We start from the raw sequence: 7,788 nt of genomic DNA, 5'->3' as shown, positions 1-7,788 counted from the left end.
CTAGGCCGAAAAGGAAAAAGTTAATTAGGAAAAGAAAACAGCGGCAACGATCTAAGGAGGCACACTTATTTACTGAATACTATATCGAAATACCGGATAACACAATATAATACAATATAATTGAAAATTGAGCTAACGAATCAAGCAAAATAGGAGAGAGAATGAGTCCCGTAACCGAGAGGCCTACTGTGAATCTAGGCAAACGGCTGAAGGCTCCCACACACTCCCCTGAACGCCAGAACTCGAAAGACGTCAGTCTGTTCTGCGACAGAGTTAATATAGAGTCCAGGTCCCGTGACCTATCGTGTTGTTCCCTGGGAGATGTAGTCTTCTTCTGTAAGTTGCAGATTCAGTAAAATTATTCATGCTTTATATGATGTTATGATGTGGAATACTGATAGCAAAAATTACAAAATTATTAAACCATGACACAGCTACTTCGGAAGCAGCCCGATCCCCCTTATACGTGGCTAAGATCTCCTTCTCAGTTGGAGTGTAGCACTCTTCAGACCCCTTGTACGCTCAGCTCCAAAATCCCAGGGGTCAGCCTTGGGTCCCTCCTGAGGCTCTTTGCCACAAACTCCAAGTGGGACCTTTCTCTCCAGCAGCTTTATAGAGGATGTTCTTTACATCCTGTCCAGTCCGTACTGGCCCCAGGTCCACGGCACAGGCTATCTCCTGTTTAATCTGTTCAAAAGCCTGCTGCTGCTCTGGGCCCTATGCAAAATCATTCTTCTTCTGCATCACCTGATAAAGGGGGCTTACAATGTGGCTGTAGTTTGGAATGTGCATCCTCCAAAAGCCCACTGCACCCAGGAAAGATTGTGTCTCTTTCTTGCTAGTTGGTGGAGACATGGAAGTGATTTTGTCAATCACTGTTGGGATGTGATGAAATCCATCCTGCCACTTTATACCTAAGAACTGAATTTCCTGGGCAGGCCCTTTTACTTTGCTTCACTTAATAGCAAAACTGGCTCATAGAAGAATTTGAATTATTTGCTCTCCAGCACAGCAGCACTCAGTGGGGGTGTGACCTCATTCAGGCCACGGTAGTCTACTGTCAGCCTCCATTCTCCACTGGCTTTACGCACTGGCCATATGGGACTGTTAAAAGGTGAGTGAGTTTTACTGATCACTCCCTGATTCTCCAACTGGCGAATCAAATCATGAATGGGGAGCAAGGAATCCCTGTTGGTGCGATACTGCCGTCTGTGCACTGTCTTTGTAGCAATCGGTACCTGCTGCTCTTTTATTTTTACTCGTAGCAGCCTCACAACAGACGGGTCCTCTGACAGGCCAGGTAAAAATGACAGCTGCTTAATGTTGTCCGTATCTACAGCAGCGATTCCAAAGGCCCAGTGATACCCCTTAGTATCCTTGAAATGCCCTCTTCTGAGGTAATCAATACCAAGTATGAACGGAAACCCTGGGCCACTCACATAGGATGTTTTTTCCAGTCTTTACCAGTGAGGCTTATTTCAGCCTCCAGCACAGTCAATTCTTGAGAGATATCCAGAAATATGGATTGATTCTGTCCCTTCATGACTGGAGGGCATTAGGGTGCACTGTGCACCTGTATCCTCCAATGCCTTATATTTCTGTGGTTCTGATGTGCCAGGCCATCAAATCCACACAGTCCAATAAACTCTATTATCCCTTCCACTCCCTTGACTGAGGGCAGGGCCCCTCTATTGGTTACCTGTGATAACTGGAGCAGCCGTACTGGTGGTTGGACTGTTTTGTAGTTCTCTCACCCGTGCTAATAGTACAGGGGTAGGCTGGTCATGCCACTTCCTCATGTCTTCTCTGTGGTCACGTAGGTAACGCCACAAGGAAACACGCAGTGCAATTGTACTGTTGTTCCTTGCTCGAGCTGGAAAGCACTTGTGTCTAATAGCTGAGATTTTTAATGATACACATGAAGGCTTTATGATCGTTAATTTCTTTACGATCTCTCGCCTTCAACTGAAGCAGCAGCTAGGCCAATTACCAAGTGACACCAAGGAGATGAAGTGGCAAAATGGCGATTTATTGAAACAGACACATCCTTATATAACCTACGCCTTTTTGTCTACACCCACTGTATTACACTAAGATTCTTCCAGAATATGGGGAAGGGCCTGTCACATCTCAACAAGCTACCGTCCCAGCTGTCCCAACAGCGAAGAAACCAGGTAACAAGAGATTCATTCTGGTGCCGTGTGAACTCCTTTCTTACGCCTTCGATTTCAGTCATCTTCAGGGGTCGACAAACAGTAATAGAGATTTCCTCCTCATCACTCTCTTCTTCACGCCACTTTTCCTTTTGCCTTTGTCGGTACTGATCCAGACCTGTCAGCTGGATCTTCTGTTGCCTTCTCCTCCACTTCTTTTTTCCGTTCTAGATGTGAGGACATCCATTTCCATTTCTTGCCTTCCACAGGGGCAACTGATATTGTTACTGGTGCCTCCTGTGACTGATCAAAATTGACTTGGGGATTTCCCTTTTTGGCTTGAACCTCAGCTCAGAAACTCTCTCTTTTCGGAACAGTGTTATATAGAGCACGGTAAGAACAATTCAAGCCCCAACTAAGTCATACCCCCTTAGATCTATCTAGGCTGCACCATCCCTGACTCAAATACTGGCTTAGTTTCTCGGGATCCCACAGGTGTTCAAGAGTTAAATCCCATGACATTGCGGCCCCCCACGTGTTGGCGAACCTGAAGGCAAAAGTCAGCGTTCTAGGACAAACAACCACACACCAATATAGTTAAATATAGCTGTGTCCATCTATTGCCTGAAAAGCCGTACTTTTATAGCAAACAAACAAGGGTGTTCAAAAATCACACGCACTAATTGGAAGAAAGCTTCTGCAATAAGAAACCTAAAACCCCGCTTCAAAGCCACGAGCCTTTCACTCTTTTGCTAGAGGTGTCCTTGGTTCTCATGCTGTTTATCCTGCTCCGCAGCTGCAGCTCTGTAAAGTGCTTATCTTGATCCATGGCAGCTGCTCTGTAAAATTCTTCTTGTATTACAACAGAATGGCAGTTCCCTGGGGTCTCCAGCACACCTCCAGCCAGCTGGCAAATGCCGCTGAGGACCTTCAGGAAAGACATGCCCAGGGTAGTGACAATGTCCACTGGACAACTGTGAGCCCCACAATGGGTCTCGTACCTGTGTGCCACCTTCTGAACACCAGGAGCACGGTGTAGATGCAAGGTCCAGCCAGGAAATCAAAACATGCTTCTGGAAGGGTATGCTTTCTGAAGAGTATTTACACTAATGAGAGGACCACAAACATTCACTCAGCGAACTCCAAATCTCTGTGCCTTTGCAGGCCTAGGGTCTTGTTTGGTTCACAGAGACACGGTGGGTTGATTCTCAGCTCTGTACTGTAGCAAATGGGGTACAGATTCTGCATGACGGATGGGCAAGGAAGAAGAGAAAAGGCTGCTGCCATCCATGAGAGGGCACTGAGCTCTGCCTGCGGATGGCAGAGGAGCCAGCTGAGAACTGATGGAAAGTTCTCAAAGTGGAGAGCAGCAGATTCTGTTCCTTGCTTCCTGATCAGGAAGAACAAGAAGAGGGGACAGGCAGGAATCTGAGTTACAGCTCAGATGGAATTGTTTTCTTCAGACTGTCTGCTGTGGTGCAGTGTTTTGGTTCTTGGAGAAAACCATTGATAACACTCTGATGTTTACAGCTGCTGCTAAGCAGTGTTGTACAGAGCCAAGGCCATGGTCAGTGGAGGGCACATGGAGCTGGGAGGGAACAGAGTGAGGACAGCTGACTGATAGTGGCCAAAGGGACGTTCTCAATCAGCTGACAGCAAGCAGAAATTGTATTGAAAGGGGTGGGAGTTCATCTCAGTCTCTTCACTGCCCAGGGTCCAGCTGAGCATCAGTCTGGTGGTGCTGAGCAAGTGCTTGTGCATCAGTTGTTACATACAATTCCATATCAACGGATATATAGTGATAACTATTACTCCTTTTATCTCTCTTAGTAAATTGCTTTGTTACAACCCAGAAGTTGTACTTTTTTTCCCAGTTCTCATCCCCATCCCACTGGGAATTGGGCAGTGCACAAAGCACTGTGAGCTGCTAAGCCACATGTTGGGTTCAACAACCACCATCATTTTGGTGCCTGATGTGAGGCTGCAAGGGTTGAGATAGCAGCACATCTGTCCAGAGAGAGATAACTCAGGGCTTTGTGGGAGCTGGAAAAGTGCAGGCCATGATGCTGATAGTTTCCCTATTTGTGGAGTTTGTTGAGTCTTCTCATGAAGCTTCACTGCACAGCTCCTTACTTGGTGCTTGGATGCTGCATTAGGGTATTTATTTTGCTATGCTGTTTGACCTCAGTTTTTACCACGATAAATTGGCAGCTGACAAAGTGAAGTTTTGTGCACATTCAGCTCTGCGGTCATCTTTGGGTTTTGGAAGTAATATTGTCCATATGATTAGGAATTACACATTTTACATTGTCTTCTGGGAGCCCAGGGGTATTCAAGGAGTGACTGGATATTGTGTTGAGGGACATGGTTTAGTGGGAGCTGTAGGTAATAGGTGAACGGTTGGACTGGATGAACTTTTAGGCCTTTTTCAACCTTGGTGATTCTATGATTCTAGGATTGAGGTTAAACAATTATTCAGGAATATCACTGAGAGATCTGCCCCAAGGTGAGAAGGCTCTGCATGGCAGAGGGTGTGGGACGGTCTGGGCAGCTGCCTGGAGCGGTGGGCACCCCCAGGGCTTTGGAACTTCATCTCTGAGCAACTGCAGGATCCTGAGAAACTGGTAGAATATTGGGGGCAGGTCTGCTGTGGCTCTGGTAATCCCGAATGCAGTGTGCCATATCCAGAGAGCTGGATCTGATGACAGTGCTGCAGCCTCTGCAACTCCTGGCACAGACCCTGCAGCAGCTCCAAGGTTTTGCTACACGTCCTGCAGTTGCTCCAAGCTCTGGGACAGATCCTGCTGTCACTCCACCCCTCATAATGAGCTCTGTAGTCACTCCTGCTACAGGTCCTGTAGCTGTTCCAAGTATGGTAATAAGAAAATGCTACAAATTCCTCCCAAGGGAGGAAGTACAGCCCTGCGGTGACTCAAACCCCTCCAATGAGCCCAGTGGCTGCTCCAACATAATCACAGGTCCTGTGGTGGTTTCAGCTCTAGCAATGAACTCTGAGGTCACTTCAACTCCTGCAACAGCCCAACAGCCACTACAGCTCCTACAGTGAACCTTGTGGCTGTTAAAACCCCTGCAGCTTGTCCTGGACTTGCAAACAGATGCACATAGGGATTAGTTCATATATGTTTGCAACTGCATATGTTGTATTTGTTTGAAAATACACTAAATATATTATATATGTATAAATACATTTGTCATAATTATTATCCTTTTCTTTTTCTCTTTGTCTCAACCCATAAAACTTAAACCACAGCACTGCCCCGAGACACTTAAGGATTTCCTTGGGGCTATTCAATCTGATCTAGTCATACACTGAAGAGCACCAGAAGATCTCGAGGTTTTCTCAGGGAGCAGCTCCTGAGGTATATTCCTTACACCAGCTTTGGAAGAGGCCTCCATCCAATTCTCTGGTCCTGCTCTAAAGGGGCCCTCCTGTTATGGCAGTGCCAGCAAGGAGACCAGCTCTGACAGACCTGTTCATATTGCCGGCTACTGACTGCAGCCCTGGATTGCTGCTGTAGAGACAACAGGATGGTCGTGAGACACACAAGACCTTCAGGACTGCACAAATGAGAGGACTTGAGAGCACTGTGGTAGTGTAAAGAGATCAGAAATGAAAAGAGCACGTTGAGCTGCTGTCTGTGGCTGTACCTCCCCAAATCCAGACAAAGTAGGAAGAAAGAAAATCTAAGTAAAAGTCTATTTTGAAACCTTTTTAGGTATCTTTTAACGTATTCGGGGAATCTGGATACATGTTTACATGAGCTCTTGGAGTGAAAAAATGGAAATTAGTTTGGAAAGAGGTGTAATACAATTTTATTTTTAAGTTCAATAATATATATATATATTTTTGCACGTTGCTATATCTCACATAATCAAACAATCAAAGATGCATAAAACATAAAGAACCATCATTGGGAATCCTATGATGAAGCTGTACATTTTATGGAAGCTGGAATAGTGCGTATTACAACACCTTCTGAGAGCGTGCTTGATCTCCCTGTTCCTCATGCTGTAGATAACAGGGTTCAGTGCTGGAGGAACCACTGCGAACAGAAGTGCCATTGTCAGAACCAGGAGTGGGGAGGAAAAGGATGGGGGCTTCAGGTTGGCAAAAATGCCAGTGCTGACAACTAGGGAGACCACGGCCAGGTGAGGGAGGCACGTGGAGAAGGCTTTGTGCCGTCCCTGCTCAGAGGGCATCCTCAGCACAGCCATGAAGATCTGCACATAGGACACAACTATGAAAACAAAGCAACCAAAGCCTAAACTCACACCAAAAAAGATAAACACAACTTCCCTGAGGTAGGATGCTAAGCAGGAAAGCTTGAGGATCTGGGGGATATCACAGAAAAACTGGTTCACAACATTGCCTTGGCAGAGAGGCAGTGAAAACGTACTGGCAGTGTGCAGCAGGGAATAGAGAACCCCAGTGCCCCAGGCAGCTGCTGCCATGGTGGCACAAGCTCTGCTGTCCATCAAGGTCCCGTAGTGCAGGGGCTTGCAGATGGCAACATAGCGGTCATAGGACATGATGGTGAGAAGGGAATACTCTGCTGAGGCAAAGAAGAGAAAGAAAAAGAGCTGTGCAGCACATCCTGTGTAGGAGATGGCCCTGGTGTCCCAGAGGGAGTTGGCCATGGCTTTGGGGAGAGTGGTGGAGATGCAGCCCAGGTCGAGGAGGGCCAGGTTGAGGAGGAAGAAGTACATGGGGGTGTGCAGGCGCCGGTCGCAGGCTACGGCTGTGCTGATGAGGCCGTTGCCCAGGAGGGCAGCCAGGTAGATGCCCAGGAAGAGCCAGAAGTGCAGGAGCTGCAGCTGCCGCGTGTCTGCCAACTGCAGCAGGAGGAACTCGCTGATGGAGCTGCTGTTGGACATCTGCTGTTGTTGGGCTTGGAGTCCTGCTCAGAGTGCAGAAGATAATGACAAGTCCAGACTTTTCTCAGAGACACTCCTCCTGCTATACTATGAAATGCTTTTATTCTCTTACAACAGTGTACATTTAGCACCATTACTTGCATTTAATTTCATGTATTTCAACATTCCTTAAGCAGAAGCAGCATATGGAGCTCTAACCTTACTCTTATTTTCTTATCCCTTCTCCCTGGATATTTTCATCTGTTTCATGTCTCATATCTTTACCCCAAGTGCTCTTAGAGCCCCCTACCCCAGCTTCTGTGGCATTCAGTTTCAGTTAGAAAATGCTGCCTGTTTGTAGGATAAGTGAATTATTCATGCCTACAGAAAATGATGATAATTCCATCCTTCGAGAAAGGGGAGAGTGAAAGCACATCATGTGTGACTCTTCACAAAACAAGCAATTGATTGACGAAAAATTCTCAGAACTCTTATTGCCCCTTTTAGATTTCTGACTCCAAACCTCTTTGCCTCAGAAGAGGAAATGTAAACCCCCTGCCTTGGCTCTCCTTTTGCAAAGGACCCTAGGAAACATACTGTTGTGCAGTGGAGCTGTGATCCCCTGCCCCAGGCAGCAGCTGTGGCAGCACAAGCCCTGCCGGGGGGCTCCTTCCCCCCACACGTCTCCCCGCAGCGCCCTGGGCAGCTCCCCGGGCAGGCTGAGTGCTGAGCCTGGCAGGCGGCAGAGTCCCATACCCGG

The sequence above is a fragment of the Coturnix japonica genome, chromosome 20 (genome assembly GCF_054131305.1).
Source record: "Coturnix japonica strain WE chromosome 20, WE-NBRP24, whole genome shotgun sequence".
Classification (NCBI taxonomy): domain Eukaryota; kingdom Metazoa; phylum Chordata; class Aves; order Galliformes; family Phasianidae; genus Coturnix; species Coturnix japonica.
Note: the sequence above shows the minus strand (reverse complement) of the source record.